This window comes from Varanus komodoensis, unplaced genomic scaffold (assembly GCF_004798865.1).
Source record: "Varanus komodoensis strain SLA01 unplaced genomic scaffold, ASM479886v1 scaffold22, whole genome shotgun sequence".
NCBI classification, from domain to species: Eukaryota; Metazoa; Chordata; class Lepidosauria; order Squamata; family Varanidae; genus Varanus; species Varanus komodoensis.
This window is the reverse complement of record NW_025335606.1, coordinates 8,690,572-8,716,676: the sequence shown is the minus strand read 5'-3', so window position 1 is coordinate 8,716,676 and position 26,105 is coordinate 8,690,572.

The following is a 26,105-nucleotide window of genomic DNA, read 5'->3' as shown; positions in this document are numbered from 1 at the left end:
AAAATTGAAGCAGTCCTAAATTCAAAGACTTGGGGAGAGGAAGGTTAGGACCCCTCCCCCCACCAAAATCACAGTTCCCACTCAGTTGAGAATGGGAAGTCTTAGAGCAGAGAATGGGGGCTCATTGTCCTTCTGGAAGGACAGTGATCTACTATTTTGAAATGACACAGGTGGAAGAGTTTCCTACATATCCAACAAGCGAGCTTCGCATGGAGCAAAGTATCCAGGAGTTCCTCTCCTGCAAGTCTCAATAACTGGACCTGTTCACGATGAGACAGGAGGTCCTCCAGAGAGCAGGCCCCAAATCAGGTGGGGCTTTATAAAGCTTAAACCCAACACCTTACACTGCGCTTTGAAAATGATCGCAACCAGTGTAGGTCTTTTGATGCTTTTGCAACATGCATTTGAAATCTGCTTCTCTTTGCCCCAGTTTTAGCTCCTACGCACTTTTCCAGCCCTGCATAGAAAGAATTGCAGATTTGCCTGCTGCATTCCAAAAATCTGAGGTCTCGAAAGCTGCAGATTGCAAATGAAAACCCAGAGTGAGTCACACTTGTGGCACGTGTTAATTTCCCATGGATGAGTATCAGTCCTCCCAGCCCTGGCATTATATTGTCCATGGCAGACTCCAGCCCTGTAATTGCCATTAACTTTCTAAATGCCATTGCTGAGTGAGCTTGCAGAATCATTGGTGCGCACTCCACACGATAATATGATTCTAAATTATGTGCAATAAACACAAGTCTTGCCAGTCGCCAGAAGCAGTGTTGCCACTGTGGGTAATGTAACCCACCCCATAATCGACTGATCTCTGGTCTCTGACAGCGCTCGCTCTCTCTCTCTCTCGCTCTCTGGCAAGCTGCAATTGCACTCATTCCCTCTCTCGATTATGTATGCTGCGTTTGGTATTCTGAGCCACATCGCTCATAAGATGAGTGTCAGCCCTTCTTCAGGAAAGAAAAAGCAGATGATGAAGGAGAAGAACTGTGCTTTCTGCTTCAGCACATTGTTTAAATTGGAAAACTAAAGTAACTCACCAGAACATGAAATTTACAACACCCCAAACAGCATGGTAGCAATAAGTATAGGATTTCCTCCAGCACATCAGAATTCTAATATCACAGGTTACTTTGGCTCAGCATAATACTGCAAAAAGAGGAGAATTAGTCCCCGCTACTCCTTGGGCAGCACATGGAACACACAAACCGGCTCATTATTTCATATCAGCCACAAAGAGATTGACAAGCAAACTGACTTTGAAAATGCAGTTGGATTCCTAACAAATTAACCTCCCTCTAAATACATAGCTTTTGTTTGGCTTTGCTTCTACTCCTCACACATTAAACATCCTCAAGATCTAACATGTAGTTTAATTTCACTGTCTCGAGATACGCAGAGTTGATAGCAATTTAATAATTTGCTTAATTATTGCTTATCAGATCCAACGATCTTATTCTTTCCAAGTTTAATAAGAAATCATAAGGAACAAACCAACCCTGATATATTTTCCCCCTGCCTTTAGTCTTTGAGAAAGCTTTATCTTATTACATAATTACTCAGCTTTGAAATTTGCAAAGCATATTATGAAGATGGGAAAGCATCAGGGTGTTTTTAATAAGTGTAGAAAATTAGGACTGTTTCAATGGAAGTAGAATATTCTATTGTGTTACATGGAGCACATCTTTAGACTAAACTGCAGTTTATTTGCTTACATACAATACAGAGGCTGCCTGCAACTCACAAGGAATTGTTGTGTGATTGGAATTTCTTGCTATCATTTAAAAGGAGGAGGAGAAGGCAGAGGGGAAAATGTTTGCGCTTCCTGTGATTGTAGGCAGCCTCCTATATACCAAATACCAAATCCACCCCTGACATCTTCTCTGGGGGCCTTGTGTCCATCATCAGACAATGAACTTCATCTGGTTGAGTAAAGGCACATGAGCAGGTCTTTTTGGTACTGTTGTACTTCATACCCACACTCTGGAAAGCTCATCCATGAGGCAGAACTGTGCTGAATTTTAAAGATACACAAGCTCACTCTGGCTTTCCCTGATCAGTAATTGCACTGATTTACATTTCTATATTATGTTTAGAGTATGATCCTATGGCCCCGACATTGTCTGGGGGATCACAGGACTATTTGGAGACCCTCCTCCAGACTCCAGCACCACGCCAGCTGCCTCTGCAAGGTTGCCAGTTGGCCTGGGCGAGGAGCAAACAGGGCATGCCAGGGGCAGGAAGGGAGAGGGAGGGACAGGTGGTGTGTGCCACTTCCAGGAGGTGCCCCAGCCTTCCTCCCTCCCCTTCATTTTAGCTGCATGACCAAACATGGCTGTCTAAATGAAAAGCAGGCAAAGACACTTCTTGCATTGGATGGAAGCTTGCGTGCATCAGGAGGGGTGCTGGGTGATACCCTTCATGTATTTATTACTATTTTTATATTTGCTTTTGTGTAAAGTGCCTAGTGCTGGAGAAGATGCCTGCAAAGACTCCTTGCGAGTCCCTTGGACTACAAGATGATCAAACCAGTCAGTCTTAAAGGAAATCAACTCTGACTGCTCTTTAGAAGGCCAGATGCTGAAGATGAAACTCAAATATTTTGGCCACCTAATGAGAAGGAAGGACTCCCTGGAGAAGAGCCTAATGCTGGGAACAATTGAGGGCAAAAGAAGAAGGGGACGGCAGAGGATGAGGTGGCTGGATGGGGTCACTGAAGCAGTTGGTGGGAGCTTAGGTGGACTCCGGGGGATGGTGGAGGACAGGAAGGCCTGGAGAAATGTTGGTCATGAAGGGTTGGACATGACTTCATGACTAACAACAAAGCACCTAGATATCTTATGTGGTATATAAATATATGTATGTATATATAACTCAGTGCATAGACAGATAAACGTAACTGAGAGGTCCTTAAAAACATTGGTCCAAATTCTCATGTGACCCGCGGGTTGGACTTTTGCTTGCAAGCCTCTTTCAGCCAGAACCCATCGTGTCAACTACTGGGACCAATATGGCTGAAGGAGAGAGTGGGACCACTGGGGCTCTCGCCTGGTACCTTCAGTAGGTGCTTTGCTGATGCTCTTGGTACACTCCAAAGCGCGCAGCCATGACTATCGGTATAAGCATTCCAGGGCTCTGTTTCAGAGATTTGGTCAACCAACTCATCTTCCAGTTTTGCTGCCACCACCACAAGCTGAGTCATCATTCCAAGGTCAACGAACATGCTTGGTCCTCATGCAGCAGTTTAAGGGGTTGGCCACCCTCTTACGACTTTTTCCCTAACCTCCTTTTGGGGCTGAAACCTGAAACCTCTGGGCTTCCCCAAGCCTGCTAATAGCTCCCTCCTGTACTGTGGTGGTGCCATTTTGGGTATGTAACTAATGGAACTCACAGGCTGACAACTGGAGTTAGAAGCACACATGTGCCTTCAAGTCATCGCCGACTTCTGCTGGCCCTGTGACTGAAAGCCCTTCAGACTATCATACCTATGGCAGCTCTGCTCAGCTCTTGAAATGCAAGGCTGTGCTTTCCTATCTGGAGTCCATCACCATCAACCATGCAGTCATGGCCGACCCTTGGCCACCGCATGGGTCATTGCTCTGCATGCCTCTCTGTCTCGCAATGCTTCCTCCAAGACCACTATGTCCATTCCAGTGTCTTTCTTTAGGGTGTCCAGCCAGCGGGTGCTGGGGCAGCCCGTTCTCCCTTTTCCACTGATCACACCCAGCATGAACGATTTTCCAAATGAGTCAGCTCTGACGACATGGCCAAAATAGGACTGTTAGGTGTCTCGGCTTCAAGTGACATTCGGTCTAGGACGCCTTCCATTGTGGATCCCATCAGTCCCTTATTCAGTCTTCCTTTTCTTCCTCTCCTATGACTTTCCCTAGCATGTTTGTCTTCTGCAGAGAGTGCTGCCTTCTCACGACAGCCTCAGAGTATGACAGGTTTGGTGTTGTCATCTTTGGTTCTAAGGTGTGATTGGATCCAGGACCCAGTTTGTCTCTCTGCCGGCTCAGGGTATTTGCCAAGCTCCCCACCCTTCTCAGGCCTGTGTGGGTAGATGGGCATATGCTAAGTGTCAAAAGGGTTTCACATGCATTAACCTGCTTTACACCTCACAAGAGCTCTATGAAATAGGTAGGAATTACCTACTGCAGATATAGGACCGAGACTGAAACAAGATGGAGCATACCGAAGGTTAGGGAGCGGGTGGCAGAGGCCAACTTTGTCCTGAGGACATCTTGATTTCTAGCACACCAGGAGGTTCTTCCAGGTCTCATACAGGAGCCTCCAGTGGCCCATACTTTTATAATGCAGCACTGGGGGGCTGTCAGAATCATGTAAAAAACAGGTAGCGCACGCCCATTGTTTCCAACCAAGAGGTACTGTAGGCTTAAGAGTGATTAGAAGTTAAAAAGCTTAATAATATTTGAAGTTGTTCTGTGTTGGTGATGTTAGTGACAATGATGAATGCACCTGAACATAGGAAACGAGCAGCCAAACGGCTTTGCATTTCAAAGCACCCCGAGCCACTGCGATGCCGTCACTTGGCTGTGTGGTGCATTGTTCTGTCTTTGCAAATCACAGTCAAGTTCCTCGGCGTTTGCATAAAATATCTATTCCCTTTTTGGAGTTTCCAGAAGCATCCTCAGAGGTGATGGATGCGATCCAATACGTCTCCCTGCCACAGGAAATGAGAGGTGCTGCTGATCTCCCAGATTATCTACCCATCATAAATTATAATTGGTCATATTCAGATTTCAGATGTTCTGTGCTCCCCCACCCTTTCTAAGCAGCAGATGAGATGACATTTGCAGGGGGGAGAGGGAGGGAATGAAGACAGTGATGAGTCCAGATGGTTCAAGTCTTGCAACAAAGATGAAAGACTGACAGATCTGCAGTAGGGCTTTTTCTTTCTTTCTTTTTTGAGAGAGGGGAATGAGGATTTGAAGGAGGGGAAAACAAATGACTTACAGATATAATTCTTCCAATGAGGACATCTCCTGAGTAGCATACAAGCAGTAGGTAGACAATCCTGCCCCCTCTCCCCTTTTCGCAAATATCACCCCCTCTAACAACAGTCTCTGGGAGTCAGTGCTAAAAGGACTACAGCAAGATCAGGGCCGTTGAGCTAGGAGAGGCCAATAGAAGCATATTTGGTGGAACTCTGAGGTTTGGAAACTTTTGTGTGTGTATGTGCATGCACACCAAATTTCGGGTGCAAGCCCCACCCCTGAACCTTTGGAAGATCCTCCATAGCTACTGATGAAAAAGGAAAGATGAAAAGCTGTAGCAGCTGGGAGCTGCCCTGAACCTGATCACTGGGGATGGGTGCAATATCTGTTCAGTCTGGATTTCTTTGAGAAGTTCAAATTACATTTATTGAAACATCCGCTGGGAGAACCAGCACGCCGGACGGGGCCCACCTCCTTCCGTGCTGCCCGGACCATCGCGTCGCCGCTTTGCGGCGACGCCCCCGCGGCCACCGGCTGCTGCGCTGCCCTCCAGAGGCCAGGACCACCGGCCCAGGACTACCGGCCCAGGACCCGGCTCCGGCCTGCCTCCCTCGCGCGGGTGAGAGGCGTGCCGGGACAGGGCAGAGCTCGGGGAGGGCCCTGCGACCCATAAAGCGCCGGTGACCGGCTGGGGCCGGAGGCCTCGGGCTGGCGGCCAAAGGGTGATGGCCAAAGGGCAGTCGCCGCCGTTTGGAAGCCGTTCGGGGGCCGAGCGGGGAGCTGGGCTGGCCAGGGGCCATGTTTTAATTGGTTCACCTGCCATGCTGCGCTGCTCTGCCACTGTTGCTGCTGCTGCCACCGGACTGGGGTGTACTGCCGAGCCGGAGGCCAGCTGACGCCACTCCTGCGGCCATCGCTGGACCACCCTGGGCACGGAGGACGCCAGGGCCACGCTAGGCCCGCCACCGATGGCGCGGAGGAGGATGCTGTCATCTTCCTGCCTAACGGGTTTCCGCGCCCCTCCCTGCTCCCCCTGCCGGTGCCGGCCCGGGGCAGGGCGGGCCTGGAGCTCCCTCCCCCCACGGACATCGGCCGCAGTCTGCAGCTCAGTTTTTCTGCTGGGCCACGCTGCGCAGTCACTGCCGCTGCTGCTGCCGTCAGACTGGGGCACATCGCCGAGGGAAGGGGGAGTTTTTTTAATTGTTTTTATAATTTTATTGTATTTTAATCTGTGTTAATTTGTTTTTATGGAGTCGTCCCTGGCCATGTCGACATTTGTGTTTCCTGGGGAGCGTGGGGGCGCCGCCATTGGGGTGGTCATGGGCAATGGACATAATAGCGGTGGGGACTTAATGTGTCTGCAGAGAAGAAGGAGGGAAAGGTGGTTGACACCTGTCCCTCCTTCTGGTTTTGCCCCCAGCCAGAGCGTTCCAGATAGTCTTGTCAACCGCCCCTCAGGCCTGACGGTGCTGTTGCTCAATGCCAGGTCAGTCAACAATAAATCTTCCCTCATCCATGACTTGATTGTGGATGAGGGGGCTGACCTGGCTTGCATAATGGAAACCTGGGCAGGAGGGGGGGGATGTCGCCCTCTCTCAAATGTGCCCGCCCAGGTATCTGGTTCAGCACTGTTCACGCCCGGAGGGGAGTGGGGGGGTCACTTTGGTTTACCGAGCCTTCATCTCTCTCACTGGATTTCTGGTCCCTTCGAGACCAGGCTGGAGTGCCTCTACTTGGTGTTGGGTGACCGAGACAGATTGGGGATTCTGTTGGTGTACCATGCACCCTTCTGCCCAACAGTCTCCCTGCCTGAGCTGATGGAGATCGTCTCGGACCTGGTGTTGAGGACCCCCAGGATGTTGTTCCTGGGGGACTTCAATCTCCATGCCGACACTGGTCTGACCGGGGCGGCTCAGGACTTCATGGCCTCCATGATGGCCATGGGGCTGTCTCAACATGTCACCGGCCCGACCCATGAACGTGGACACACTCTGGACCTGGTTTTCTCGACAGGGCAGGAAGAGGGTGGTCTGAGGGTGAGGAATTTATGTTTGACTCCCCTGTCATGGTCAGATCACTTCCTGGTGAGGTTTGTGCTTGAGAGTGACCTCTTCCTCTGCAAGGGTGCGGACCCGATTGTGTGGGTCCGCCCCCAGAGCCGGATGGATCCAGATGGATTCCTGAAGGCCCTGGGGGAGTTTCCAGCTGACAAGACTGGTGCTCCTGTCGAGGCTCTGGTCGAACTGTGGAACAGGGAGATGACCAGGCCTGTGGACACGATCACTCCTAAGCATCCTCTCCCACCGGGCAGAGCCCGCTCTTTCCCTTGGTATACACCTGAATTGCGGGCGATGAAGCAGGCTGGGAGACGGCTAGAGTGTAGGTGGAGGAGATCACGGGATGAATCTGACCGAACACACTTGAGAGCCCATTATCGGGCCTATGCTGTGGCGGTGAAGGTGGCGAAAAAGAGGTTTTTTTCCGTTTCCATTGCCTCCTCAAAATGCTGTCCAGCGGAGCTTTTTCGAGTGGTGCAAGGCCTGGTTCATCCAGATCGTAAGAAAGATCTGGTTCCACCCTCGAAGGCCCGCTGTGACGACTTTGCCAGGCATTTTAGGGAGAAAATCGCTCAGATTCATCACGAGCTAGACACCACTAGTGAATCAGAGGTTTCTGGGGAGACACCAATGCTGCCGTCTGGTCCAGAATTATTGGATGAATTTCAGTTATTGCGGCCTGATGATGTGGACAAGGTGCTTGGACGAGTACGTCCCACCACTTGCCTATTGGACCCTTGTCTGTCTTGGTTAATAAATAATTCCAAGCATGGGATTGGGATCTGGATCTTGGAAGTGGGTAACGCTTCTCTGAGGGAGGGTCGGGTGCCTGCCCCTTTATAGAAGGCGGTAGTCTGACCGGTCCTGAAGAAAATGTCACTGGATCCAGAGATGGCCACTAATTATAGACCAGTGGCCAACATCCCGTTTCTGGGCAAGGAGTTAGAGCAGGTGGTGGTGGGACAACTCCAAGCACTCTTGGATGAAACTTATTATCTGGACCCATTTCAGTCCGGCTTCAGACCTGGGTACAGTACTGAATCTGCCTTGGTCGCCCTGTACGATGACCTGTGCAGGGAGAAGGACAGGGGGAGTGCGTCCCTGTTGGTTCTCCTGGACCTTTCAGTGGCTTTCAATACCATTGACCATGGTATCCTTCTGGATAGGCTAGCAGGATTGGGGGTCGGAGGACTGCTTTGCAGTGGTTCCGCTCCTATCTCAATGGCCGATTCCAGAAGGTGGTGCTGGGGGACTATGGCTCTGCACCATGGCAGCTATGCCATGGAGTATCACAGGGGTCCATTTTGTCCCCTTTGCTGTTTAACATCTACATGAAACCGCTGGGAGAGGTCATCAGGAGGTGTGGGCTGTGGAATCATCAGTACGCTAATTATACCCAGCTCTACCTCTCGTTTTCCACCAATCCAGGTAAGGCAGTGGCTGTACTGAACCGGTGCCTGGCCGAGGTAATGGGCTGGATGAGGGCCAATAAACTGAAGCTCAATCCAGACAAGACGGAGGTCCTGTTGGTTGGTGGATCGGGCTTCGGGGAGGGTGAATTGAACCTAGTCCTGAATGGGGTTGCACCCCCTCTTAGGGACAAGGTCCACAGCTTGGGAGTGCTCCTCGACCCAGAGCTTTCACTGGAAGCTCAGGTGACAGCGGTGGCGAGGAGCGCTTTCTTTCAACTTCAGCTCATCCATCAGCTGCGCCTCTACCTGGAGAACGACTGCCTGGCGACAGTGACGCACACGTTGGTAACTTCCCACCTTGACATCTGTAACGTGCTCTATGTGGGGCTACCCTTGAAGATGGTCCGGATACTTCAATTGGTTCAAAATAGAGCTGCCAGGCTGCTGACGGGGACTGGGCATTATGTTCATATGACTTCAGTCCTCCGTCAGCTTCACTGGCTTCCCATTGAAGTCCGGGCCCAGTTCAAGGTGTTGATGACCTATAAAGCCTTAAACGGCTTGGGTCCTGGTTACCTGAAGGAGTGCTTACGTCCATATATGCCCACCCGCCCCCTGAGATCAGCGGGAGAGGCCCTTCTCCAGGAACCCTCCATGAAAGAAATTAGGAGGGTAGGTACTCGGAGGAGGGCTTTCTCTGCGGTGGCGCCCAATCTATGGAATGCGCTCCCCAGAGAGGTCCACCTGGCGCCGTTATTTGTTTTTCGGCACCAGGCGAAAACCTTTTTATTTAAACGTCATTTTAATTGTTAATATTATTTGCTTATTTTATTTGGCCAGGGCGACTTATTTTATATTGTTAATTTGTTGTATATTTGAATTTATTATATTTTAATTTTATGTTGTGAGCTGCCCTGAGGCTTTGGTAAATGGGGCGGCACAGAAATGTTTTAAATAAATAATAAATAAAATAAATAACATGAAGTAGCTTTGAGATCTCAAAATTCACCCCTTTCCAAAGTTTGTGGTGCAATCATGTTTGTATTGGATATACAGGCAGGCCAACTCCAAGCTCTAGGGGCCATATTGAGGAGAGGGCCATATCTGGCAGGAACTCTGAACTTCTGCTAGTAGGTGAAGACAGATGCTGCAACATTGGGGTCAGACTAGATGGCCCAGGAGGTCCCTTCTGACTCGCTCTGTTTCCATGTTTCTGTGTTGTAGATCCCACTTGCTTACTTATGATTACACAAACACCCTGCCTTTAAGGGTGTGTGTTTCCCAAGAAAGATTGCAAAGGGTTTTGAAACCAATTCTATGAGGATTGCTCAAAAAAGCAGGACGGACTCAGCCTGGTAGATGCAAGAGCAGCCTTCAAATATATGAAAGGCTGCCATGAAGAGGGTTGGGCAGAGTTATTCTCTGCTACTTTGGAGCAGAGGTTTTCAACCGCCGGTCCACAGACCAGCACCAGAGATTTCCTGCCACTCCATGGGGGTGGGGGGGCACATCCCGCTTGGAGAGGACCAGCACAGGGGCTGACTGTGCTCCACCACCTCTTCCTCAGTTGGCAGTGCATTTGTGGGGTGGGGGGGTGCCAGTGCCACAGCTGGGCAGGGAGGGGAGAGACGGCTCAGTGGAAGCTGGCTGGGAGCCACACTGGGCCAATTGTGGTATTTTGTTCTTTTGTTGGAATTTCATTTTTTCCCTTCCTTCCTTCCTTCCTTCTTGATATTGTGTTTGGAAACTAACACACAAAATTCTGTATTCTGTGCATGGTGCTCTTTGTTTCTGCCTCAGTGGTCCCCAAGGTGGTTTTCCTGTTTTCACCGGTCCCCAGCTGTGGAAAGGTTGACAACCACTGCCGTCGAGGCCAAGATGAGAACCAGGGAGTAGAACATTGGAGGGAAGCAGATTCCAGCTTAAAGTTACCAGAGCGCTCTCAAGAGTGAGAGCTGTTCAGCAAGGGAGCAGGCTGATTTTGGAGGTGGTGGGTTCTTCTCCCCTGGAGGCATTCAAGCAAAGCCTGGATATCCGTCTGTCAAGGTTGTTGAAACTGGCTACAGCCTTCACACACATGGAGCCTACCTTGAGCAGGGGGTTGGATGCTTTGCAGTCCCCTTCAATTCTATATTTCTATGATTTCGCTGATGAAACCCACATATCCACTTAACCTCAGAAATGCTACAGCATTTGGTTGATATTCCTGAGCCTTTGACAGAGTCCTTGCGCATTCCCTCTAAAATTGCATTTCTAATCCACCCTCAGAAGTAACAAATTGTCTAATTTCTTGGTGTTCAAATCCCTTGCAATCTCTGAATCAAACCGATTGGTATCCCCTTCTTTTGCCCTCAAAAGATTGTGTGAGAGAGAAGTATAAAGCAATTAAATGTCAGGAACAATTAACTCATGCATTTTTCATGGACCACAGAATAGGATCACTTTAGAAAGCTTCTATAATTAAAGTTAATAAAAATGAATACACCCCCCACATGCTTGTAAGACACAGGAGTTACTCTTGCTGCAAAAATAAGCCATATTTCTTTCCAGGGACTTTCCACTGCAGAAAACAGCCAAAGCAAAATTCACTCACCCAGAGAAATTCAGGAGCAATTTTATTGGGTGCCTGGAACTTTAACAAAGGCTGAGCAGCATCCAGAAGGGATCCAATCAAGAGCCTCTCTTTCGGGGAGCATTGGGGTACATAGGACAAGAGTAATATGGAATGTGTAACTGTACATTTTGCCAAGTAGTTTACTAGGCAGATCATGTTTTCTCTTGCAGTGACCTGGTACCTGTGGGCACCATGGCTTCCTGATGTAGCAGCTCAAAAAAGGGGTACCAGATGCCACCACTGAAAGGAAGACAAACCCTTTCTCCTCATTCTCCAAGCAGTCCTGGTCCCTTGGGCATAACTGGCCAAGGATCCTTCTGGGATCCCCTGTGTTGGCTGCTTGTGTCATTAGGGAGCACAGCTTAGGTTACAGGGTTTGGTCAGCACATTGCATGAGAACTGCTTGCTAAATTAGCAGGAGCATGACCTAGAATGTGCCATGTCCTTCGTGAGCCTCCCCACTTTTATCCTCAAAGCTCACGGGCTTGGTCTGCCGAAAACAAGGTAAAAGCATCGTTAGGGATTCAGGAACAAGTGCAGAATGGAGAAAAGGCTGGTCAGATTCAGAGCACAAAGCAATACACAGTTCAAAGTGGCAATTCAGTGGCAAATGACAAATGAAATACAAAATACAGTCTAGCTCACACCGTTGCTTGCTTGGTTCTCTGAAGAGCCATAATTTCTGTGCCAAAGTTCTCCTGCTGGTTCTGGCAGGTCTTCCCCCCACCTACATTAGGGCAAAAGGTGGAGAGCCAGTGTGGTGCACTGGTTCGGACTGGGACTCAGGAGATCCGGGTTCCAGTCCAGCTAAGCCATGGTAACTTTGGCCAGTCACAGGACGGTTGTTGTGGAGATAAGATTGACAGCAGGAGGAGAGTGATGTGAGCTATTTAAAAGCAGGATGTAAGTCTAATTAATAGAGCAGGATATAGATCTAATTAATAGAGCAGGTTAAGTAAATAAAACTTACAACTAGGCACCTGTGCCAGAGAAGAACCTTGGAGCAATCTCTCCGGAGCCTGTGCAACCTTTCCTGCTTCCTGGGAGAGATGCTCCTAACCCACATGATTAGAGGCAGAGAGCGTGCTCCCCTGCTGCCTGTATCAAGCTCTCCAGTGTCCTGGTCGATTTGCTGCTGGCACCTGCACTGAGAGAGAAAGGTCTCCTTTTCCAGTAGAATATATGACCTTTGGGCCTCCCCCGCTTGCCTGGGTACAGATCCCAGTTCCTTTACTGTTGACTCTCTGGCGATGGTGCATCCCCAGTGACTCCAGCAGGTTCTTCATTGATTAGACACCTGGGCCGGTCAACGCATTTGCTAAGTGGAGGCACTTGGCCTTGGGGTGACCTCAGCCACAGGATCTGCATTGCAATGTCCACATCCAGATGGCCTGCCCTTTGGCTTTAGCAGAGACCTGCAGCTAATTGCAAAAGGCTGAGCTAGCAGGCCAAGCATAATAGCAGCTTACACCACTCTGTGAGGTAGGTCAACTTGTTCCAACTTTCTGCATAAGAAAAATGAGGCGAAGTTGATTTTCTGCTATGTTTACATCCATCCCATAATTCCTCCAAGCTGCTCATAGGAGCACTTGTAGAACCACAGCAATCCTTTGAGGTGGGTTAAAGAGGGAAAATGCTTTTGCTAGCATTTTATTTCTCCCGGATCAGAGTGACAGTTTTAGCAGCTATTTGATGCTGACAAGGGTGGAAATATGGAACACCTCAAGGCCTTCTTAATTAGTGTGTGTGTGTATGAGAGAGAGAGAGAGAGAGAGAGAGAGAGCAGGGAGAAGAGTCAAACAGAGAGAGTGGATGTTAAAATAAAACCCTAAGCCAAGGTTACCATGCCATTTCCCAGCCACCAAAATTGGACTCACCACACCAATTTGGTCACCAAAACCTGGCAGGACCGTGGCAGCAAAAAGGACTAACTCTCTCTTTAGCCCTGATTTGCTTCCACAGCTGCTTCCCCTTGGAATTTTGGTATCAAATCCCTACCATTTTTGCTGGCATACCACCAAATTCCCATGACAGTAGCATAGAGCTCTGTGTGGAATTCTGATAGGAGGTTAAAAAAAATTAGATGTTCATGATTCAGCTCCCCAGATTCTGATTTGTTACCCCTGATGCTGACTTGCTTTTGTGCCTGTTGAACCAGCTCATATGCGTCTAAGATGAGCAGCAATTTGCACATTATGCTTAGCTTTAGCCCGACATACCTGATCCCGCCTAATCTTGGAAGCTAAGCAGGTTCATGCATGGTTGAAATCTGGATGGGTGACTTAAAATGTGAACTGCCCAGAGAGTTTTGGCTACAGGTGGTGTAAGAAATGTAATGTAATGATAATAATAACACACACACACACGGAAAATTTGCACCAACCATACTATTTGAACTATTTGTACAATTTGGGAGAAGAAATCTATGCCATTCTAGTGCAATTTGCACACATTGTTCTAGAACTCTGTAATATCCAACTTCCCTCATGCAAACACTGTGAGTTTGCATAAATTTGTGCCGACATGTTTTGAGCACATTACGATGAGCAAACCAGGACCCATTTTAATATTGGAAGTCCATGGCGGGGAGGGGGAACCCAATCATCAGCAGGCAGGAAGTTAATCAAGCTCAAACTACCCAGACTTCCAAGCATCAGCACATCACTACAGAGGGACCCTGGGGAGCAGAACATCATATCTTTTTCTTGATGGGCAGCATTGGTCTTGGAGAGTAGCACAATGGCCAAATTTTTCTTGCTGTTATGAACGCCTGCAGCAATTGTGCTTCAGGATCGGGCAGTATGGTTTTTGTAAGGCTCTTCGTCAAGAGGAATGCTGTCATCAGTTGCAGACAGTTGCTTTGCCATTGCTTGATGCGGCGACCAAGGGTTTGTTGTTGTTGTTTTTGCTTAGCATTTAAAAGGAAGACGCCCAGCAGTCCCCCTCTGTTGTGTATCTATCATGCTGAGCCTTTCTACCGCCATGAAAAATGGAAGAAATATTACTCTCCCAACTCCTGAAGATCAGAAACATCTTCATCACCGCTTCCCATGGCCAAGGGCTTTTTAAGAAATGGTAGTCAGCAAGTTGAGCAGTTGGGACAGAGAGGGAGAATCAAGCCGAGTAGTGTCTCTGAGTAGTTGCCTAGAGAGGTCCTGGGTTCTCCCACACTAGAGACATTCAAGGAGAAACTGGGCAGCCCTCTGAGTGAGATGGTGTAAGTTGGTGTCCTGCAACAGCAGGGGTTGGACCCACTGGCCTTCATGGCCCCTTCCAACTCTGCTATTCCATCATTCTATGATTCTCAGCTTCCTCACACTTGTCTTGCCATGAGCAGGCTAAAAGAGCCCCTGAGGTTGATGGATGAAAGGCTTGGGTTGATCACGTGAAGCCCTCTCCCCAAAGCATACAAAATATGTAAGGTGCTTCTGCAAAAGTGACCACCCCTGATGTTTCCAGGTGCTGGATGGTTCTGCAAAGGTGAGCAGGGTATTTGGAAATGAAGGATGCTTACATGGTTCCCATGCTACCATAACCTTCTGTCCATAACACCACCTGATAGTGCCACAAACTGCCAGTTGGACAGCTGAGCCAGTTTTTTAAAAGAAAGAAATATGGAAGAAAGCAAGCAAGCAAACAGGATATTAAGTGGCCAAATCTATTCTTTCTGATGTTGCACGTCTACTTTGAAGCAGTCCCAAAATGCTGGAAATCATCATGCCATTCATAATCCAAATGGTATCTGTCCCCCCACCAATCTTGTGTTGCTAACAGCAGGAGTTATATGTAAGCCAGTTGGCACTGCAAATGCTGGCTTTATCCCATTCCTTACATTAAAAACCACTAATAAGAATAAAAAAGTTGAACAAGTGAGATCTTCCAAGAGGCTTTGATAACTGGAGCATGCAGAGTGCTTTTAAAGGCAGCAGTTTTATGTGGATATGTTTCTGAGATTAAAAAAAAGGCCCAGCTCTGTCAATAGGATTTAAATCCCTTCTCTGCAGTTTTTTTAAAAGGCTATTCAATAACATTTGCTTTGAAAAGAGACTTTTATGCTAAATGCCAGCCTTGGTGAGTTTCAATAGCTCCTGAGCTGTATTATGCTTGCATGTTAACTTGTAAATCCAAGCTCATCCCCAGCAAGGGAAAAATTAAATAAAATAACCTTGGGTTTGGTCTTGTTTGCAATGTTGGACTTTATTTTGCTGCACAAAAGATTGTCCTTTTGGAGTATTATTTTCAGCTTGGGACTGAAGCTTTGGGAAGCTGCTTCATATTGATCCAGACAATGGATCCCCCCAGCTCACAAGCCACTGCAGGGAAACCAAAGAACACCTTCTGGTCTTTCATGCAACCTGTAGTATTGGATTTGCCAAATTGCAGTGACAAAAAATGGCAATTGTCCCCAAACATTGGCAGTGTGCTGGCAGCCCAAAATGTCAATTTTACTTCAAAAGTGTTTACAACCTACTCTGTTGGAAAAATCAATTGTCTCTTTTTAATCTCTGCCTCCACGATACTATTGAAATATGGTGGCATGCCCCCTGCTTGTTTCCCTGCTACCACTCCATCAGATTCAGTGGTTTGCGTTCCAGGATCGAAAATTGGCCCCAGTGTAGACATGTGGCACCTTTCTCTCGCTTTCTCTCGAAACACATTTCCGTTTAGAAAGTTCAGGCTCAGAATGTGAGCTAGATAGAAAAGAGGAGGGGGTGGAATGTGGCACAGAAATGCCACAGTTTGTCAGGTAGCTGCTGTAGGAGCAAAATTTATCAGACAAATGAGCAAAATTTGTCAGACAGCTGCTGAAAACCAAAGTGCCCAGGTTCAGGGGTGGAGACACATAACTGGGAGGGTTTGAGGAAGAGGGATGTGAGTTCATTAACCCCATAAGCTGGTGTCAAGCCAAATAAGCAGACTAATTAAGTAACATCTGGCATTTCTGCCATCTGGCACACAAGCAATATGAACCTCCCTGAGGGTGGAGTCAAGCTTTTTGGGAAAGGAAGGGAGGAGGGGATCTTCTTCATTTTGGAATCAAAACTTCACACAGGGAAGAGCTGCTTCCATATCCAGTGGGAACATGGCATTGATCAATGCTGGTTGAGAACAACCCTGAATCTCAACAAACCTGTCTAGTTCAAATAAAGGACTTACTTTAAAAGCCTTTTCTTTAGAACTGCTGGAAAGAGAAAGGAGAAGAGATGTGCTGAGCACAGTCATATCTATTAAGGATTTGCTCACTCAAATCATCAAAGAATAGCAGAAGCTACCCGGAGATGCCATGAATTAAACCTGGGAACTTTCATGCAATGCGTGTGCTGCATCCCTCCCCTCTTTTAAGAAGGCTTTCCAGAAGGAGTTTGACCTGAATCTGAATGGGACATAAATTGATACTACTGGGATGGACAGAGAGACAAAGTTCCCACCCACATCAAGATGAACTTGAGCTTTCAAGATGGCCCATGTCAACAACACACCTACAAACCTATCAAACTATACAAACTGATGGAAAACAAATTGAATCAAAAACAGCTGGAAAGATTCCTTATTGCATGAATAAGAAGTCTACAAGAACTGCGCAGAAGTGGGAGCCGGATTCTACCCATGAACTGTTTTTGCTGGAAAGGCAATTTGGGTGTGCAGCTGCAAATGCAAGACACCTCTTACTTCACACAGAGTGAAAATGTGTAGGCACAGCAGGATCGTGGGTCCTGTCCTGCCCCTGATGTCTGTGAAGGCATCTAATTATCGGCCATAGTGCTGTGCTGAATTTCCTCCCTCATATATTGACCATTCCGATTCCAATTTGCAAAAAATGCAACGGTGATGCACGTTGCGGATAAATGATCAAGGCTTGGGCTCAAGGTTCTTGTTAGTGCCTTTCTCAGGTGGTGGTTGAGCAATGTACACAAAGTGCTATGTTTTGTTGTACAATTAACTCTCCAGCAGCCTAATCCTCTTTGCGTTCTGACCATTGGCTTAATGCCCAGGGAAAGACAACATCAGGTGACGCTTCATATGGGGCTTTTTCTGCTCAAGAAATGCCAGTAGCCAGCAAGGCTGGGGGGCAATGGAGAGATGTAGAAAAGAAAGGAATACACACTCAGCTCTCTTGACCGCCTTGCAGTGATTACATAAGCATGAAAACATCGCAGGAGGACATGATCAAGCGCCCTGAGAACAAGCAGAACAAGGGAGGCCTCTTTCAGGGTGGAAGAAAACTGTCGGGAACGCTGGGGGCAGATCCAGGCACTGCACAGCTCCACCTCTACTCTGAAGCAAGAGACAACACTGCCTTGCAGACTCACAACTGCATTGTGGCGATACGAAAGGAAGCCAGCCTGCCATTACAGTTGATGCTATTGCTGCTTGCTGTGGCCATTCAAAAATACCCCAAAACCCTGATGAAAAGATAAGAGTTGTGCTATCCTTTTTGCTCGTGGTGAGCCTCACCTCTGAGGAACTTTTGAGAATTACTCTTCACCCTGGAAAAAATCAGTACGACCTGCTCTCCTGGCACAAACTTCCTGGGTTCAGACGGCATGACAAGCCATGGTGGTTCTTTACTATTGTTAGTTTGTCATGTCTGAACCCAGTCGTGGTATTTAACCATGTTCAGTGTGGTCCCTAGAAACAATGATAGAAGCAATGGTTTGTTCCATATTTTTCTGGACCACCATGGTTTATGCCTGTCCACCACTGGAATGTGCCCTCAAGAACTTTGTGGAAATGGTATCTAGCTCTCAGCATTACACTGGATCTACTTCCCAAATGACTGACTGAGCCTGCAAAGGTTGGGCTCCTTCTGCCCTAATTTGCAAAGGTCAGTCCTCTATTTGAAGTCCCCTCTGGTGGAAGGGCTGCCCATTTAAAAGATAAAAGCCATGTATATATCTATACATATAAACCAGGCTATCTGCAACTCATGCAAATTGTTGCCCTTTTGCAATCCTCTTTTGGGTGACGTGCTTCCTTTTTTTGTGGGAATGCATAAGTGGGACCCCAGCATATTTAACCTTGTGGCCTAAGCTGCTGGCTGAATTCACGAGGCCAGGGTCTTCCAGAGGAAATATTAAAGGAGGTTTGACAGATGCTGCATGTGTATCAATGGCTTTAAATCCTTGAGTTTGGCAATATTAAGATTTAATTCTCCCCCTCCCCACCCCCTGCTCCTTCTCAGGCACCTTAGCCCAACAAGTTTTCATCCTGCCGTTTTTCTGTTACTGCCTTATCAGTTTGGAATTCACTCTTGGCAGAGGTAACCTAATTCACCCTTGGTTAAAATGCATGATTGCAAAGCAGCACCGCTTTTATGCAGGATGGTCGAACGCTCCTGGAGAGCCGCTTGATGGTGGAGGGGACCTTGGAAAAGGAGCCGATGTGCACGTCAAGTGGATTTAGCACATTGCTCCCCAGTATGAGCGCCCTTACATAAGACGAACACTCAGGAGTGGTCCACTTGTATGTACTCTCCCTTTCTCTCACAGCAAAGCTTGATGGGTAGCAAAGCTTGAAATGCAGCACTTTAATATTTTAGCACCAGTTCTGGATCTGCTGCTTCTGTGAACTTTGCAGCTAGTAGTTTAACAGAAATCGGAAGCCATCTTACTGGAGCTGATCCCATTCTAACTGAAACTGCAGAGCTGGAAAACACTGACGCCGTCAGTGAGGTCTATGTAAGCCATCCTGAGGCCTTCGCAATAGGACGGCATATAAATAGTCTAAATAAATAATAAAATAAATAAATAAATGAAGCCCACCTACGGCCTCTGAGGAAGCACAGAGAGCTTTTTTTCCTACTGATTTTGCACCTCTGTGGAAACACACACAGAGAAGGGGCTCATTCACTCACTCACTCACTCACTCACACATCCATTTTCATCCTGCTCCTCAGCAAAAGAAAGAAATTTCCCAGAGCAGCTCATAATCAGACCACAGAAAAGTCACTCCCTTCCTGCAGACTTACAGTGTAAAAAAGGCACAACACACAAGGAAAAAGGATGGAAAGAGAAAGGGAAAGTGATGTGGAGGGCTGTTGCTGCTATTCTACCTACGCATATCCAAGACGGTTTGCTCTCTGTGTTACAGGATGATTGTTCACTGAACTATGTCCATTTCTCCTTTGCAATGGCTTTGGCCACCTTCTCCCTGGCTTCCTCCTCACTGTCACAGCCGGAAGATCCAAATTCCCATAAAGAACCACAGAGCTGAAAGGGCAAACACTAGTCCCATTCTCTTGGAATGGATCACATATGGGATGGAATAGTTGACCCTGGCCCCATAGGGTGGGTTTTTATGTATTACCCCTCCCCCCCCCCCGATAAGGACAAAATCAGGGCAAAACTTTGTGGAAACTTTGCATTAAAATCATATGCTAATCTATATATGCAAATTTAGAAACATTCTCTGTAATTTAAATAAGATTACAGCTCACCATATCAAGGACCTGCATGACCAAGTGACCTGCATGGCTGCTTCTTGACCTGCTATCCAGGTAATACGTGTTGATGGGCAACTTCAAAATCCCTTTGCGATGTTTCAAATACAGAATACTTTCAAAGACAATATTGTCCTCTGTAAAGCAGAATAAGGGTCCACTCTAAACTACACTCTCAAAGAAAGAGGGGCTTCCTTTGTTCCTTCCTATGCTGGACTAGAGGTCTATTTGGTCTTATGCAGTGTCTTTTATTTCTGCTTTGGGCTTTTTGGCCCCTCTGATTGAATGAAAGAGAGAAATTAAGAAACAGAAAATTTTAAATAAATATGATCAAAGTACTGGATTATTGTTATAGTATTTTTGCATGTAGAACTCATCAGTTGATGAGAGATAATGACTTATTTCTAAATGAAGTGGTAAACATCTGTAAGGGCCATACCCCTCTGAACTGCAGGCATGTTCTTTAGAGAGGGTCGCATGATTCAGTGTTCCTCTGTACATTTTTTCATGGCCCTAAACTAGGCTAGGGAAATCTTCTGCCTGAGAGCTACTTTCTTATCTGCAGGAAGGTTTTCAAACACCAGTTGTCCAAAATTGTACAGCCCAGAGTAGAATGGAGACAAACCCTTTTGGGATCTGTCCCTCCAGGGTCCATGGACTTTCTCTCAAAAGTGGCCCGATCCTTCAAAGCAAGCCAGGACAGGGGGAAGTCTGTGAACACCCACAGATGCCTGGTTGCACAACTAGCAACTTTCCCTGTCCGGAGTGTCTACAGGATGCGCTAAAGGAGTGTTGCAAAAAGCATGCCAGGCACCTTCCGGGCAACCAGCCTCCTTGCCCACTCACTGGTAGCTGCGCATGGAGAAAGGGGGCAGCGTGGGGGGCATGACCCCTGGTGAGCGCTCACAAACTCCGGGCACAGTCACTGGGAACTTGGACTGTGAGCAAAGTGGACCCGAGTCTGATGAGCTGAGCCTGGGGAATCATATGGATTCTCATGCCCAGACTGGTTCCTTGCACAGCCCTATTCCAGAGACAGGCTTACAGGCTCAGTGAGAAATAAGTCGCTTGTGCACCAGTAGGGCAAACATGTGTGGTCTGAAACTGCCTCACCTTAAATCAGGGATGAGAAACACCCAGTTCCCCAGACATGTTTGGACTGCATTCCCATCATAGAAACATAGAAACAGCGCGAGTCAGAAGGAGCTCCCGGGCCATCTAGTCTGACCCCAGGTTCTAGCCAGCTCTGCTCATGACATGCCCACCATGTGGACGTCCAGCCTATCCTTGAACACCCGCACCGATGGGGCCTCAATGACCTCCCATGGAAGCCCATTCCACATCCTCGGGGTCCTGACTGTCAGGAAGCACCTCCTGGCATCCAAATGGAACCTGGGTTCCCTGAGCTTGGCTCACCTACTGCCTTTGGCTCTGCTGACTAGGGCTGATGGGGATTGCAGTCCACTATGGGGGGCAGACATTCCCTGCTCCGTACGATGCCCATATGCTGCACAAGCATTTTAGTCGTGCTCTTTCCTTATGGATCTTGCACTCCCTCTCTTGGCACAGATACACACTCCAAGAGGTCCATTAAACTCAATGCAATGCCTTGTGGCAAAGGGTCTATTAAAAAATTCCCCTGCAACACACCAGTTTAATTCCTCCCGTATTTTCCTTTAATGAATCTGCTATTTATTTGGGAGCAGAGAAGAAATGCTAAGATCGTTCCAGCAGAAGTCAAATTGATACCCCAGTAAGCAGCAGTGCACAATACATGTTGCATTGCGATTTTAGTGTGTGTGTGTGTGTGTGTGTGTGTGCACACTTGCATCTGTGGACATACACATTTTATAGCTGGGTTAAAAGGTAATAAAATTTCATGCTTCAGAGCATAGGAAGATCATCTAGGGAGAAAAGAAGCAAGTGCAAGGAAGGATTTTCCCCAAACACTCAGAAGTTCCACCTGAAAGAGCAAAAACATATTTTGTTGTCCTTTATTTGGGTTAGGATTTTAAGTTGAGCATGCCAAAAATGCACCAAGCTCTCTTCCTCCATTGATTTCCAGGCAAACTGGCAAGCTTTAAATCTCACTGCAGCAGGTGCAAATGTTGTATATCTTCATGGGACTGTCCAGCCCCGTGATATATCATTGTCTTTCTATCTCCCTAATAAATATATCCATTTCATCCACATATTCAGTATCATCAAAGTAAATGAAGCTTTTCAGAGGGCTATTAGCAACATAAACTAGCCATTTGCCAGCATTTAGATACATGAAAGGGAGAGCCAGTGTGGCGTAGTGGTGAAGAGCAGGGGACCAGGACTCAGGCGACCTGGGTTCGAGTCCCTGCTCAGCCATGGAGGCAACTGGGGGACTCTGGGCCAGTCGCAGACTCTCAGCCCGGCCTACCTCACAGGGTTCTTGTTGTGAGGATAAGAGCAGGAGGAAGAGAATGATGTTAGCCACTTTGAGTTAGCTGCAGAGGAAAAGGTGGCATATAAATTTTAAAAAATAATAAAACATTTTAATAACTAATTGCCATAGACCTTTGTTTTGTAGGTTTTACTGTATTTTATTGTTGTTTTTAATGTATAATATTTATGGTTTTATTATGTTCTATCGTGTCTTGTGTCGTGAGCCGCCCAGAAGGCTGTGGCACAATTGGCTGGCATACAAATGTTTTAAGTAAATAAATAAGATAAAAATGAAATAAATGCAACTGGACAAAAGCAGCATGTGCCCATTCAATCCATATCCACGCTTGGGAGAACCGGCCTAAATCCACTCTGCCACAAGGATGGTGGGAATTATTTTTCAGCTGGGCATAGATGAGGAATTCCTTTCTCATCATTTCTGGTCAAGACCTGCTTCTGAATCCAGCGCGTGCTCAGGCAGAGGCTGGGCTCACACGTCCACAGCATGCGACGCCGAGCAGTCACAGGGCTTGGTTCCCCCCCCTTGACGTGGCGGACCAAGCAGCAGGCTCAGGGTGGAAGCGCTCGGTTTTCCTGCCATTCCCTTCCTTCTCCAGGTGGGATCCCAGGAGGTTCTGCAGGGAGGAAAGAGGTTCCTGGGCTGGATGGCTGTAATTGCCAGCTGCGATCGGCCGATGTCCATGGCTTTCGAGCGGATGGTTGCACAGGAAGGCTTACGCCCAGGAGCGGGGCAGAGGGCAGCTGGGTGCAGCTGAGTGGATCGGACACCCTTGCCTCTGCTCCAGGGGGGACCACAGGAACAGGGGAGGCGCTTGATGGGCAAGAGCGGGGAATCAGCTGGGTGGGGCCCTGGAACGGCCCTCTGCCACTCCGCGGATTCCCATCCTGCCCCCTCTCTGAGGGCCCAAGGGAAGCCCCTCATGTGCTCAAGCAGAATCAGTGGGGCAGAGTCCAGCTGGGGGTTGTGCCGCTCAGCTGATTCCCCCACCGCCACTCCCCTCACCTGAGCAAGAGGGACAAAGTCGGGGGGGGGGGAGCAGGTCCTAAGTGGCAGTGCCGCTCACCAGACTCATTTATTTTATTATATTTATATCCCACCTCTTTTTTCCTTCAAGGAACTCAAAGAGGCTTACATAATCCTCTTCCTCCTCTCAACCTTATCCTTGCAACAATCACACGAGGTAGATCAAGCTGAGCATCCCTCCTGGTCCAAAGCCACCCAAGCGAGCTTTGTGGCTGAGCAGGGACCAGAACCCCGATCAATTGGATCCTGTTCTAACACTCTAACCATTATACTGTACTGCCTTTTCCATGCACCAACCCCCCTTTTCTCATTCCCACTTGCCAGAGCAGTGTACCCAATCTGGTGACCTCTTGAATATCCTGATACCTGTGAATCTGCAGGTGAATCTGCATGCCTTTTTTGCAGGTGACACGGATGAAGAGAGAAGCAGAGTTTGTCCACCTTTCTCGCCTCCCTGGCCAGAGGGGCGACCTGAACCTAGTGCCCACCCAAATGCCTTTCTTAAATGGGGAATTATGAAGGAAGAGGCCACATTCACCCCCTTTCTCATTCCCACTTGCCGGCGGTGCATCCCCGATCAGTTTGGAATGTCTCTCTGCATGGGGAAGTGCGAAAGGAGGTGGCGGAGGAATCGGCTGAACGCCACAGCCCTGACTAGGCACAACAGCACAGCTGTTTCTGGCCCCTTCCACATCTGCATGCAATGTGTCAGGATCGGGGCAGCTCCAGGGCTCCATCTGCTGACCTGGTAGTTGCAGGATTAGTCCCAGACCCTGCTGGGCCTTGATAAGCACCACCTGGGAGCTCTTGGGGTGGGGGGCTGTTGAAGAGCAAGCTCTTCCCCCCAGCTGCTCCTCAACGACACTGGTCTCCAGTGTTCTGTGGCCAGGCCTTGCATCGTGGATCTTGGCCAGCTCCTTACCCACATCGCCCTCCTTGCTCCCTCACCAAACCTGCCATGCTGAGCCATTCCTGGACCCTGCCTCGTCCCCCTGTTCCTTGTCGTGTTGACTTGCTGGCTCCTAATGCCTCTCTTATATGGTTATTCTCCTGTCTGTTTGGTTCCTCCTTGTCTTGCTTCACGACCAGCTCTTGGTCCTGACCTTAGACTGTTTGTGATGCTGACTCTGGACTTGTCACCGGACTCTGAACACAATCGTATTGCCTTGGCTCCTGTTCCCGGGTTCCTGGCACCCACACCTGGGACCCTTTCCCAAGGAGTTGCCTTCAGGCACTAGGAATCCGATGTAGGAATCAACAGCACTGCTCAAGCGGCACTCTCTGGCTAGCCAGTTGGTAAGCGCACCGATGGGGTCATCTTGCCAAGTTGCTCTCTGCTTCTGGCCTTGGGCTTTCTGCATTTGGGTGCACACCAAGCCATCACGGTGCTGAGAAACCATAGAGCTGAAGTGGATTCTAAGAACCAAACTTACCAGGCTGAAATACCGTGATGGGGGTCAGATCATGCCGCAAATCATCCACTGGAAAATCACACACAGCCTGTGGCTTGTTGTGCTGTGCAAACTCAGTCACAAGCTGCAGTCAAAGTCTGTATATTTCTGAGCCTTTGGTATGATTTTTGGAGCAAAAAGTAAAAATTAAAAATGTGGGTAACAGTATTTGAAAAACATGCATTAAGGTGGGCGCTTTCAAAAACATGCACAAATGTACCATAATTTATGAGAGATGAATGCATATGTTTCAAAGATGTGCACAGTTTTGAGAAAAATGAACAAAAGATGCACAGATTTTCATGTGCAAAGAATGAGAAAAGAGCCCCTAATTCAATATAGATTTGAGTCAGAAGAAGCATCAGGATAGAATTTGGAGAACTTTGTTGAGTTTGATTTTTCCTGATCCCCTGTGCTCAAGACAACACGTACGAAGAACTTACCAAATGCCCAAATTTTACAAAGAATCTGTGATTATTAAAACCTGTGAAAGTGGGAGACAGTAAAATTGACAAATTCGTCCATCCCGAGTACGCTTCTAAACAAACACACTGCAACATCGTATCTGTGTACAAAGTTGTCTTCCGAACCATAGAGATAGCAAATACAGAGTAGTGCAATTAGTTTACTCAGGATATGTCATTGATCATTAGCATTTTGTAGTCTGGCCTGCTCTTGTGGTTTTGACAGAAGATTGATGCACGGAAATCAGCAGGTGAAGCTTTTCACAGCAGAGAGATAAATGCTCTAATCTACTCATGTCTGTGTACCAAGCTGTTACTAAAACCACAGCAGCTGAGGCCAGCTGAAAAGTTGGCCACCCGGAAAAGCAGGCCCCTTCTCATGAAACAAGAAACACAAGGAGTATGGTTTTGTATTGTCACCCAATAGAACCTGGAAGGAAGTCCTGAGAGTATAGATTAGCAGTCCCCTTTCTCAGCCTAGTGCCCTCCAGAAGTTTTGGACCATGGTGAGAGCTGTAGACTGAAATATCCAGAGGTCATCAGACTAGGGAAGGTTGAATTAACCCTGGTGATCAGTATGCTCTCTCCAAAACTGTGACTCCAAAAGGTGATTTAAGGTCAGTCACCACCTGGGCTAGGACACCCCCTTTTGGAATGCATCCCTCTAGCATCTGCAGATTTCCTCTTGCGTTCGGCTCAGTCCTTCAAAGCAAGCTGGGTCAAGAAGAAGTTCATGAGGGCTTGTGGACCTCCAGTTATGAAAGCAGCAACCTTCCCCATCACCCCTACATGGATTCCTGGCACATCCCTTATCATCTCATTAAGTTCTGCAGCATGGGGATGGAAAACAAATTCATTAGTGTATAATTAATTGCTGAATAAACTACATATTGAATTCTATTTTGGTGCTGTACATGAGTTTGACACACAGGGCTGCGGAGTCAGATTTCAGCTGCTGTGGGCAGAGATTTCAGCAAGCTTCAAGAGTCAGCAAGGTCTGTCCGCTCTTAGTTTCAACGTTCCTTCGCCCCCCCCCCCGCCCCAATGTATCTCATTTCAGGTTGTCAGTGGAAGAGCTGCACCCCATAAAATAGTTGCCCTGTTGCACTTCCAAAGCATGGCTGCACTGTTCAAGCGCGTTGCTGAAAACGTCTCTTTTCCACGTTGTTGCCTAAAGTGATCAAATCGTCAGGGGCAGCCAGCCCATCAGATACTTTTCCAGGCACCCTACAAACATGACAGATTATGGGTA